Here is a 12,583-nt window from a genome sequence, read left to right on the forward strand (position 1 = left end):
GCCTGTGCCAGCCAGCACTCTCCCCAGTCGTGTCTGGATATGGGTTAGGGCAGCAACGTGAGCCAGGGACTATTCCAAGCAGGCAGATACGGATGAGGACTCCTCTTTGGGGAGTGAGCAGAAGGACAAGTTTAGCCATATGGACATGGGCTGTGCCATAAAACTTGTGCTCAGCAGCAGGGAATTGGCCCTGGACTGCTTTATTTTCTATTCCAAGGCAGGCCTGTTGATTTCTGCGCCGCGGTGCCAGGCCCTAAGACAGAATGCATTTACAGCTCTCTGTATACAGGACATAATTTTAATGCCTGGCTCCCACTGCAAAATATGTCACAGCGAACTTCAAGAAGATTGTTTATGTCCCCAGAACCTTAAGCTGGAATAATGACTCTAATTTATTTATGCACATTTTGACAGCTTGTTATGTTTTATTCCGTAAAGCTAAATGTGGTCTCAACACCTTGGAGTTATTGCTACTAAGTAATGATACCAGGGAGGGATAGGGATTTTTGTCTCTCAGCAGAGAAGATCTTTTCCACTCTGTAAGGATTTGAAACCACTGTCCTTGTGTCTGCATATCTGTTTGAGAAAGGACAGTGAAACTGAGGGGTGATGTGGCTTAGCTGCATAACTGAGGAGGAACAGATTGACTCTACATCAACAGTGAATGCTTGAATAACCCAATAACCAGTGACCTTAGCGTGGGACCTGCCACACTCAGACAAGAGCTGGGGAACTCTGTCCTAGAGTAGAGACCTGTAAATGCTTGCTTTCTCTCTAATATGACTGAGTTTCTGTTTTAGATCTGCTGAACGATACAGTTTGGGTATCACCTTAGGAGAGACTCAGTCTCTTCTCTTTCTCCATGGAAGTCTGAAAGACAGTTAGACCCCTTCTGGGTTGTATCATTTATGGGTGTGATTGTATGATTTATGTACCCATAGTGTTTCCTGTGTCTAATATAATGAGTTAGGTTTGATAATACATTTACAGCTACTCAAGGTATTCATAGGAGCATTGAATAGTTTTATAAACCAGTAGGATATGATACTGGTAGGTTGTAAGGCAGTTTTGACCAGGAGTTTAAATGAAAACAAAAGAAAACAACTGTAAAACCAAAGTGCTAGATATTGGATTCTGTATGACTTTGAGTTTCTTTTTCTGTTCTCTACAGCAATGTCTATACTATTAAAAAACCTGTGAGGAAACATTCCCAAGCACTGCATTGTCTACACTTAAAGTGTTCGAAAAGTCCCTGGCAGGCTTTTGAGGCCTGGGCCAACTAGGATTCTTCCAAATAATTTATGGGTACCATTCAGGGATTAGCTCCAACCAGGGACCCACTCTGAACAGGTACCTGACCATCTTGTTTTGGAGGCTAAGAGGGTTAGATAGTATGAATAGGAACTATCTGCAACCAGTAGCTGTAATCCCAAAGAACAGTCCCAGGCTTGTTCAATTTTCTAGTACAGATGTACCTAATGCAAGCTTACTTCTATACCATATATATTTGGAAGCAGTGCTGAACCAGGGAAGGGGAGAAAGAATATGTTTCACCTAATCCAGGATGTATGGGGATGACAGAAATCACATTAACACAGACTCTTAATCCCTTGCTGAATATCTTCTATTGGCTCTAAGCAGTAGTAGCAGAAGAAAAATAACATTCATGACAGGCCAGTGTGGATCCCGGGAGTCTCAGTAGGGACTGCTGAGAGACAAAGCTGTAAATATGTCATGATAGACTGAAAAGAAAGAGGTACCACTCTAGGGGGGAACTCCGTGCGTAAGCATCGGCTCATGTTCCCTGACCTGAGTGACAGTCTGTGAGACAGACTGATCATTGCCTTTGGGCTTTAATCCTAGTTTTAATGCTTTTTAAAAAAAAAAAAATAAATAAATTAACGCTTCCTCTTACCCATTACTCCAACAGCACAGTTTCCAGAGCCAAGCTTACTTACAAGTCACATGGAGAACACTAATTACTGCTTCAGATACAATGGGAGGGTGTTACTCTGCTGCCGATACAGATACTCTGATGAGAAATATCAGGTTACCATTCATTTTCTAACTCCTTGATCAAAGGTTTAACTAGGTTTATAGTCCAAGAGAGCATGCTGTGGCCACACTAGGATTCATGTGCAAAGTCATTCGCCTTCAAATTCCAGTAGTAATGGTTTGGTTTTCTCACTCCTGTCCTGAGGGACAGCTGTTAATGACCAAAGTCAACACGACAACTGATCGCCTTCGCAGCCCAAGTGGGGATATCTGCTTGAATATGGAGAGTAAGCTGAATTCCTACTTCTTTTGGGCTGGTCCTTCATATCAGGATTTGAATCTTGTATTGCGCACATCTCATGAGGATGTCATTCTCCAGGTTTATCAGGATGGCACTCTCATATAGTTCTGTAATCAATGTGACAGTTCCCTGGTCACTAAAGTAACTTCCTGGAGAAAGAATGTGAAAACCATGAGTGTTAGTCAGTGATCTAGGGCATTTTTAAGTAATCAAATGCAGCTGAAAATATTAACATGTAAGAACATAGGCCAAATCTTGGCTATAACCTTATCTCAGAACTGTGTAAGAGTACTGCATGCTCCTCTGTCCTTTTTGTAAGAGGGCAGAAATTTGTTCCATTTCCTGAAATGATTGCCGTTCCTGTTGTTAGCAGAGGCAGAACGTGAAGGTCATTGAAGAAATGAGCCACTGGGAGTCTGGTAGAAGTTGAGTTATGCCATCAGTGAACTCTGCCGTTGTCAATCACAGGCATTTCTTTGTGGTGTTTTAGCCTTGGCTCCTAGTCCTAGCCTAAAGTATCTGGTTTCTTTTCAGAAGTGGCTGGTCCTGACACACAGTGTAGATTGCACAGCCTATCTGGTTTTAGGGTCTTGCCTTGGACTCTGTTTCGTCTGGTAAAATACACATAGTTCATCTCTAGTTGTGTCCCCTTTTCGGGCAGGAGACACTGGCAACAAGAAGTAGCTGGTGGAATTCCTGCCAGCAGGTGTTTCATTTTATTTGGCTGCTATAGGGGTTTTTGATATACTAGCATGATTTTTTTTTTTTCCCCCTTGTCTGTGAATTCATGTGAAAATGAATTACGGACCTGAGGCCTGGCCTACATTAGGAAGTTGCCCTGCTTTAAATTAATTCTCTATACAGTCAAATGGGACCTTTGGGTGTTTGGAAAGGCCAACCACCAACTGCTTTCCCATTTTCATACGCTATGGGAAGGAGTTCATCTTCACACTCCTGCTCCAGAGAGACTCACCCTGCAGGACAATGGGGTGGTTAGTTTTCTGGCAGATAAGCAAATACATCATGGCAAACTTGAAAACTCATCTTCTTTTCTAACTTTTCCTTTCATTTTGTTTTACCCTCAAGACCCCCAGTTTCTGTGCCATGAGATACACTGGTGTTTATCTCCGAAATGTCGTCCCCTGATCTTTATTAGCCCTTTGAAACCAAACACACACTGTGCATAAGTTACTGTGCTTAGTCCTCCAGCTAACAAATGACTGGCTAGCTAGCTAGGTAAAAATAAGCTACTCCCTAAAGACTCTAGTCTCTAGCCCATCAGGGTACCTGAGTATACAGAGCTAGAGCCCACAGTAACTTTTAGTGTTTTGCAGTGTATGGACATACATGAAAAGGAGATTGTGACTTTGTATGACCTTTATAAGGAGTTGGCACAAGGTTATATAATTTACTTTGGGCTGTATTTTGCTAGCTTTTGCACATATGGAATAGCATCTTCCCCTGCAATAATCTCACCTATATAACAGTGTCAGAATCTGTCCTACCAGCTGGAGTGAGCTATTTCACACTGTATCTGATATTGTTTCCTTTTTATCTGTTGAGATAGAGTGCTTTGCTGTGTATCCTGATATCCCATGGCTCTCTTTTTGGAGCTCTGTTCACACATCTTGATTCCATCTGTACTCTTGAAGAGGCCCGTTAGGTGGAAGATGTATCTGTCAAACACATGTAGATTCTGGACAGCAGCCCTTTACGGGTCACGCCTTGAAACATTACTAATTTGATTTCAAAGGGAGCTATTACAAAATGTCTTTTGTGTTGTTAGGCCTCAGGAGGAGGACCTCAGTTGGACACAGTGAAATGCTGCATTTGCTATAGCCATGGAGCCCCTTGTTGGAACAGATATAAGAATCAGTCATGTCTTTGTCTTGGAGCTCAGTACGTCTTCAGGAGGAGTCCCCTGATGAGAGAGGGGGACGGCTGAATGTGTGTTAAAAGGTCCAGGGGACAGAAACTTAGTGATCCACAGCATCCATCTGATGCTGTCCAAAGCTGTTGAGCAACCTCAGGAAATGAGTGGAAATCTGACTCTTGTTTGACTATCCTGAGTCCTGAAAGTGTGATGGTGGGTGCAAGAGGGTTGATGTACACATCTGTGCACTCTGTGGCAGTGCTTTGAAGATCCGTCTTGTAGCCTGTGGCTTTTTATGATGCAGTCATGTGCATTTTTAAGACTAAGAATTAGACACCTTTGTGCTTGAAGTTAAGCATGACCGTGACTCATTCAGCTGTCACTCTTACAGACTTGGTGTAAGAACCATATGGATGGGAAGAAGTAACCTAGACCCAAGAAGCAAGTTCACAGATTGCAAGACAGGAGGCCAAACACTGAAACAGCATCTGACAAAAGTGAGTAATTGGTCAAAGTTTCCACTTCTATTTGGTCAAATTTCCAACATAAATTAATCCATTGGCTCAAAGGAGTGGCTTTTCCCCCTGGTAAGCTGTGGATCTTCCCCCACAGCTACTTCATTATTTGCAGTTAGTTACAGTTGCTCATAGGCTGCACAATCTCTGAGCACATTAGAGCCGTAGTAGTAGCCTGACTGGCATTCGTAAACAGGCAACGCTCGGGACTTAGTAATACTCTAACTCAGTGCAGTAGTGTGCCAAAATAAAGGTCATTTCGATTTCATGTTATATCACACAGTTTTGAAGTGACATGTGTTTAATGAGTTTTCTCCAGTGAATGAACGATAGCAAGTATTACACTAATAGGCTTTGATGATATGCCCACAAAAAAAAAAAAAGGCAAAATCTTTCTAAAAACATTAAACTGATATTTTACCAGAGAAAAAAAAACTAGAACAAAGATTCAAACTCCTGCCTCCAAGCTTCTGTAATGAAGAAAATTAGGCTTTTTGGCCCTTTCCAGATGACGGTTTGCAGAAGTTTCACTGTAATTTATTTAAGTGTGCCCATCACTACAGAGATTAAGGCTGATCTTCTGATAGGGATAAGAGAGCGTGAAGGGTGCAAGTTGAGCTTGTCACAGAAGCTGTATCACAAACCTCGTGACAGGACCACTGAAGGAATGGAAAACTATGTGTGTGGAGCCTATAACTGTGAATAGAAAGGTTTGGAGTAGTTTCTGTCTTCTCATATAGCAATGCCTGCTTTTCTTGCCACTCTGCCCAGTACCCCAGCTGATTGTTCCCTGTCATCTTTCTTTCAGGCTACGGACTCAAACAGGCACAAACTGGAACACAGGAAGTGCCGTCTGAACATCAGAAAACACTTTTTCACTGTGAGGGTGGTCAAACACTGGCACAGGTTGCCCAGAGAGGCTGTGAAGTCTCCATCCTTGAAGATATTCAAAAGCCATCTGGATATGGTCCTGGGCAAACTGCTTCAGGTAGCCCTGCTTGAGCAGGGTGGTTGGATCAGATGACTTCCAGAGGTCCCTTCCAACCCCAACTGTTCTGTGACTCTGTGATTCTACGACTGCTTGATCAGGGCTGCTGACATCTTGTCATTCAAAGGCTTAAAGGTGTTGAACAAAATCTGTCACCCAGTCTTGTTCTTGGGAATGTTGCTTTTGGTGTCAGCTTTTTTATTAATTAAAAAAATTAATAGTTCCTTCAGTACAGAATAGGAGGGAGAACTGTTTTGATTCTTGGCGGTGTAGCTTTTGAGTGTGCAGGAGGGACTGTTGCATCGAGACCGTCTCTCCAAGGAGGACATATGAAGACTGTAGGAGGTATGGTAAACACTAGTAAATGGCTGGTAGTGTAAACACTGGTAACGTACACCTTTCAGCAGTTTGCAACAAAGCCTATACCAGTTGGGTTTTGCAAAAGTTGGTTCTTAATATTCTACGTAATGTTTAGTAGTCAGAATGAACTGTCTTTTGAGCTGGTCACACACCAAGTCTTGTCTTCTCTTTGGTCACTACTCCCACTGAAGTCAAACTGATGGTAAACTGTGAACTGGGAAGTCAATAATGTATGCAAAATAAAGTGTCCATCCCCCTGCTCCTCCTGTCTGCCCCCAGTGAGCAATAGGAGTAGGAAGAGATCAGGACTGGTTTCCTGGCAAAATTTGGCATTAGGCTGCAATCCTAGAATGGGGCAGCTAAAGTCATTCTGATTTAATTTCCTTTGGAGACACATTTTTCTGAATGGCACTGGTGGCGTTGTATAGTACTTCATCTTAGGTACACAAACTGCAAAAAGGCTGCTGTGTTGTATACAGATGCTAAATCTTTCTGTGTTGTTTAGCTGATCAATTGCTTTTTTGGGTCAATGGCTATATGATATTATTTAACAGAGGACAGCTAAGTCCATATAAGTAATAATTTATAAAGGAGAAAGAGACCATGTACTTGCTGTCTTAAGCAATATGATGAAATTTAATAATACAACCATTCGATACCACTCTAAATTGTTCTTATGACCTGTTCTACAATGTTTTACTACCACCCAATAATCATGCCAAATATAATGTGATATTCATATTTTTCCAGTACATGGGCATGAGCACTTGCATGAGCTTCCATGATGACAATATTTGGCTTACAAATTATTTTAACAAATTTTGAAGTGTTTCTAGTCATATCAAATTCAATGCCAGAAGATAAACAAAATAGTTTCAGGAATATTTATGATACTGTGCTTGTTATTAAACATAGTTTAATGCATTCATAGTAATAGGAAACTGAAGTTCTTATCTTTTGAATGCATGTGTCATGCAACTGAGAAATCTCTTAAGACAACAAAATACTGTGTCTTTGCTACTTTTCGACTGATACAATGCCCAGCAAAGTTGGTAGAAATTCTCTTCTGAGCAGAGATAGCAGGATAGCATTGCACTTCTCTTCCTTTGTCATAGATTTCTATATAGCTGCGCATACATCGTGTCACAGTTTTTAATTGCCTCTGTTATCTGTCAGGGTAAGTTACTCTTCAGATCCCCTTTTGCATTCTAGGTACACACTGTCATCGCGGTGCCTCTGTGCAGGGTACTGCTTCTGATCAGCCCCCGGCACCGGCACTCGGATATGTGCACTCGGAAGACGGGCTGAGATGCACGGAATCGTGAAAGGGCTGGTGCCAGGGATGTCAGAGCTAGTAACCAGCCTGGCGTTATGGGCCTGGGGGAAACCACCCCCTGGGACCGCAGCTGTGCTGCGGGACTGAAGACAGGTTGGATTGCAGACGTATAGTAATGCTTAAAGGCTGGCTGCGCTTGTCAGAGCATCATGTCTCTTGTTTCACAAGAGAATTGTATGCAGTCTTCGGGCCTTTCATGTCTTGCATTTTATCCTGAGACCCATCTCCTTTTGAAAAGACATTAAAAGGGGTCTAGCATGTATGTCGGTAGGATTTTCTTCCTAGTAGGAGAGAAATTTTTCAGACTTTGCATGCAAATTGTTGGAAAGAGGGGGCACACTGTTATATAAACTTGGAGCATGTGAAACGTGAGAGGAATGTGTTCTGTAAATGATGAATTTGTTTGAATGAGTGATCACAATCAAACAATGCATCTTAATTGTTTTCTTTTCTTTAGAATAATCTTGCAGTCCAGGAAAAAATAATATGAACACCATGAAAACAGTCTCCAAATTTTATTGTTGTAGTTTAAGACTTTAGTGAGATTATGTGCAGACAGTTACTGGGAAAATCAAAGTTACTGCTTCCATAATACCCATGGCTTTGCCAAAACTGAATTTGCATTGCATTTGCAGAGATCCTATATCTATACAAATGGGCTAAAACACCAATGGTGGGGAATTTTCTTTCTTACTTGCCTGCAAAAATGTGAGTCACTGGCCAAAGAAAAAAGGTGTAAATTGTCTCTGTTGTTGCTTTTGACTGATGCTATTACATAGAACTACTACTAAGTTGGCAGTTTATTTTAAAGGTTAATTGGGTTTTTTTAGGACTCCAAACACCTTCTGGCTTGCATTAAACCTCTGTTGTCCTCTGGATGCATCCTCTCTTCATTAGTGCTTCTTTTAAATTTCAAGATGCTATATGCGACAGAAATGTGTATCTCCCAGTGGAACTTCCCATGCCGGTAGGGTTGGATAAAAGGCAGTGCACAGTCCTTTTGGCCTGATCTACATCTAACAATGGGAGCAATTGTGGCACTAGGACACATATCTTAAAAAGTAATTCAGGTGGTATTGGAGTGCTGGAGGTGTTTTTTGTTATACAGAATTGGTTTCAGTACATTATAAGAGGAAAAGGCTCTACTTAGTATTCAAGGAGGGATGAACAGATTGAAAGTTATGTTTGGGATGGGCTCTTGTCGCTACTGAAAATAACTGTGAAGTCTCCAGGGAGTCTATTCAACTCTGCCACATCTATGTTAAAAGGAAACCACGTCAATTATACTGAAGAACTTGGATGAGTTTCACAAAACCACTTCAGTGTGACTTAGTGTTTTATCAGTTTTAAAGAGTGCTGAACTTTTTTCAGACAGGATAGGTATATCAAAAGTAAATAAACCATTCTTGTATCCAGGATGAAGGAAAAAAGTGGGTGAGGGAGGAGCGTGGAAAAACACTGTAAATGTTGTAGGTTTTACTGCATGTAATGGCACAGAGCTGCTGTGTTGGGATTGTGGACCAGCTCTCCACTGTCCTGCTCTGTGGGCTGCAAAGTGGCTGTGAAAGTCTGCTCAGAGTGAACATGTTTCACAGTCCTTGCACAGATTCAAATACCCATCATGTGAGACAGCAAAGAATCAGACCCAGGTATGGGTTATATGCAAATACTCAGTAGACTCCCTTCTAGATGCAGGAGGTTTCCCTGCTCACTGCAAGCAAGATCTGCAGCCCATTCAGCAGCTGCTCCACTTAATTCTTCCATAGTTTCCTTGGCCAAAATCTTTTTCCTTGTGTCTGAAAGAGCCCCTTTAAGATTAACCGTGAAAAATTATTTTTAAGATGTCTTATTTGCCCTCAACAGAAAAACTCTTTATTGGGAAACTGTGTGTCACAAAATGGGAGCTGTGGTTCAGGCTGGGTCATGCTGCTCCTAACTTTTCCCCACATGACTGCACTGTAGCTTGAATTGATCATGGCAAGTAAATTGAAGCTGTTAGTTCATTTGATTGTCAGTTCTGTGTCTGTGCACTAAGTCAGTCAATGATTCTTCTGAAGTGACTGCTACTACCTCACATAGCTGCTCACATGGCCATTGGATGTGCATTGATGGCGCTAATGGAGTCACTGAGCCAAACTCACATCTAGCAATGTCACAGCTCCCCAGATATTGATCATGATGGTGATTTGTTCTGCAGCAGTGTCCTGAAAGCTCAGGCAGTATCAGAATCCAATGTACTAGTTAGTAGCTAGGATGACATAGCCCCAGGGCTGAAGAGGCTACATGAAACTTGAAGGAAGACAGTAAAAAGCAAAACCAATGGTGGTGGTGGTGATACAGGATGTACAGGCTAGCTTCACAGTCATTGAGATTCAGCATCACTTGGAATACCTTAAAAATAGTAAATGTAGTAATGATATTTTAAATATCAAACTTGACAATCATATTTTAATGAAAAAGAACTTTGCTGGCCATTCTGAACCTAGCTAACATGATTAATTTTTTTATGGACGAGATGATAGAGGAGTTTTGATAAATGTTTGAAAGACCAGCAGCAATCTTAGAAGTTAGTCTAGGGAAAATTTTCATTTGACCTGAGTGTAGCAATGGTCCTATTAGATCTGAAAACATCTTGTAGAAAACAGCTGTTAGGTCAGCGGTCCACCTCACCCTGAAGATAGGATTTCTCTTAACTGTATTCTGTCTAGAGATGTGCTTTCATGTTATTTTGAAAGCTAACATTAATTTAATCCTATTTTGTCTCCTTTCCATCTCCTATGCTGCTGTAAATAATCACTCTGTCTCTTGGATGTTTTGCAGCCTACCAGTATTTGTGGACTCACCACTTCTGATCACTGACAACCTCAGCTATATCTGAACTAGTGACATAGAGATGAAAAGCTGTGTATTCCATTACTGACCTTTTGAGAAATACGTTACCCTTCTCTGCCTCTTTTGCATCTAAAGAAAATAATTTTTCTTTGTAGGCTGTTTTTCTTCCAAGATTGTTCTCTCTTTGTCCAGCACTTTCCTTAAAAATGTCTTTGAGACCTATCCTGGGGAGCATAATGATCATCTTCATCAAAGATCAAGAAAGCAGAACAACCTGTGGCATCAGAGAATTATTCCCCACATGTACAATTGGATAAGATGGGATTGATGTGACATCTGAGAATAACTCATTCCTTTTGCAGCAAAGGCATTTGATTGTTATTTGCATTGATAATCATTCCATCATTCTAAGAATTCTTCTAGAAAACAGCGTTCTGTGTATAAACTAAAAACTTCACATTTCTGAAGGTGAGGTCAGTGATGATACTTACCATTGTACAAATGATTTGGGATGATGATAAGTAGTTTGGAACCACCTGACAGTGTGTGACCCAGCCAGAGAAAGGTGCCTGTGGTGTACTGGAGAGAAATGACACAGTTGCGTATTTATTTTTACATTGTGCTGAGATCAACTGCAGGGCCACGAACAAGAATTAGTTCCTTCTCAGAATGAAAAAGAAAAAAAAAGTGTATCCCATTGGGCACCACTGGAGGACCACTTAGCTAATGAAGGTGCGGAGCCTATTGAAATGTTGAGAGTAAGTCCCTTTTCCCTACTGCTTACTGTGCTGCAGCAAGACCATTATAAGACCAAAGCAGTGTATCCATGGGAACGCAGAACTCAACTTTAAAATTTAAAGCTCTTAAGAAAGCAACTGCCTTTTTTTTCTTTTTTAAATAATTTTGTAAGTAGTATTTGCAGAACTTCTTAACAAATGGTCTAAAAATGGTACTTTATTAATATACCTAAGAAACAATAGGTATGTTATAGTACTTAGACAGGATGTTGCTTTAATGAGTAAATCTGTCTCTCGCAAATCAGGATTATTTTGTAAGAATAAGGACTGATAATGTGAATAAGTGTTTTCAGGATCAGATTGCATTCTGCATTGGCAATTTCTCACAGTTAATGGTTCCTCCAGCTAGCCATTTACTGCCAAGAAAGCCCTCCTTATTGATTATTATTGCATATTAATGGATCTATCAGATATTTATTTTGCAGGTTTCTTGGTTAAATTTTCCTTATTGATTTCTCCCAGGGGTAAATGAGATGCAGAAGTGGAAATAGGTAGTCCTCTTCTGCTGGGTCTGGATATTTAAATGTATTTTCAAAGTAACAGATCTATTACAGGAGCATTTGGGGCAGGCATTTGGATTCCAGTAACGTAATGGATTGCAAAACTTTTTATTATATAAATGTGAAGTCAGAAAACAGATGGATGGACCATGTCAAGAATACTAGCATGTAAAGAATCACGGGGCGGGGGGGGCAGATTCCCAGTAGAATTCTAGATACCTGTCTTCGGCACTGTCCATGAAGTCAAAGCTGTGTATGCAAATCAAACTGCACATTTCCAGCTGCCACAGTTGTGTGTGCAAATGGAAATTTAGCAGGCATAAGTTTAGTAGTCCCCTTTAAATTGGTCATGCCAGTATCTGAGAGGTGATTGGATAAGTTTATCAGTGTTCCAGATATAGATTATAATTGCTGCTTCACATTATAAACAAAACCATTAATTGAAACATATCTACATTTACTGAAATGAGTTTCATTCACTGAAGACATTGGGGCATATTTAATGCCTTTTTGCTTTGTGTAAAGACAACAATAAATCTTGCACATTTGCTAATATTTAAATCAAGCTTCAAAGTTAACCCAAATGACTACTTTGATGGAGAAGAAGGCTTTATGCATTCAACTAAAAAATCTCTTTTTTTTACATAACATTTTTAGTTGCAGGTTTATTTTTGATAGGAACTTGTATAAGGACATTGCCTTCAGGAAGAAACATTGGAATTTTAGGGTTGTTTGAAACGAATGTATAAGGATATGATATATGTCATGACTGTGCTGCCTCACATGCAGTTGGATAAAAAGGACTTTAAATACTGCTGGACCAAACCCGCAATAAAACTCTCTAATATTTCAGTGGACATGGTTGCATGTGAAGCTACTTCCAAATGAAGCTCATAATCCTGGACCTCTTTTCATGAGAAGCTGAACATATGAAGGTACTTCATAAAACAAATCGGAATAGAGGACTTGTAACAGTCCATGGAGTTATATACTTTGCTGCGTTGCTTTTGGGACAGCACAAGGCTAGACAGCAAGACGTAATTTAACCTTATGCATGTGTACCAGGATTTGCATAATTGCACTCTA

At 40.6% G+C, this 12,583-nt stretch overlaps 1 long non-coding RNA gene across 1 annotated transcript in view; it reads left to right on the forward strand.

The window, feature by feature from the left end:
* LOC143158969 (uncharacterized) overlaps positions 1-6,793 on the forward strand; it is a 46,794-nt gene extending 40,001 nt beyond the window's left edge. The window contains exons 3-4 of the long non-coding RNA XR_012995081.1: positions 4,561-4,666; positions 5,493-6,793. This is a non-coding gene — a long non-coding RNA (uncharacterized LOC143158969). The remainder of the gene's footprint in view (positions 1-4,560; positions 4,667-5,492) is intronic.
* Positions 6,794-12,583: the final 5,790 nt, after the last annotated feature.

This window comes from Aptenodytes patagonicus, chromosome 3, assembly GCF_965638725.1.
Source record: "Aptenodytes patagonicus chromosome 3, bAptPat1.pri.cur, whole genome shotgun sequence".
Taxonomy (NCBI): Eukaryota; Metazoa; Chordata; class Aves; order Sphenisciformes; family Spheniscidae; genus Aptenodytes; species Aptenodytes patagonicus.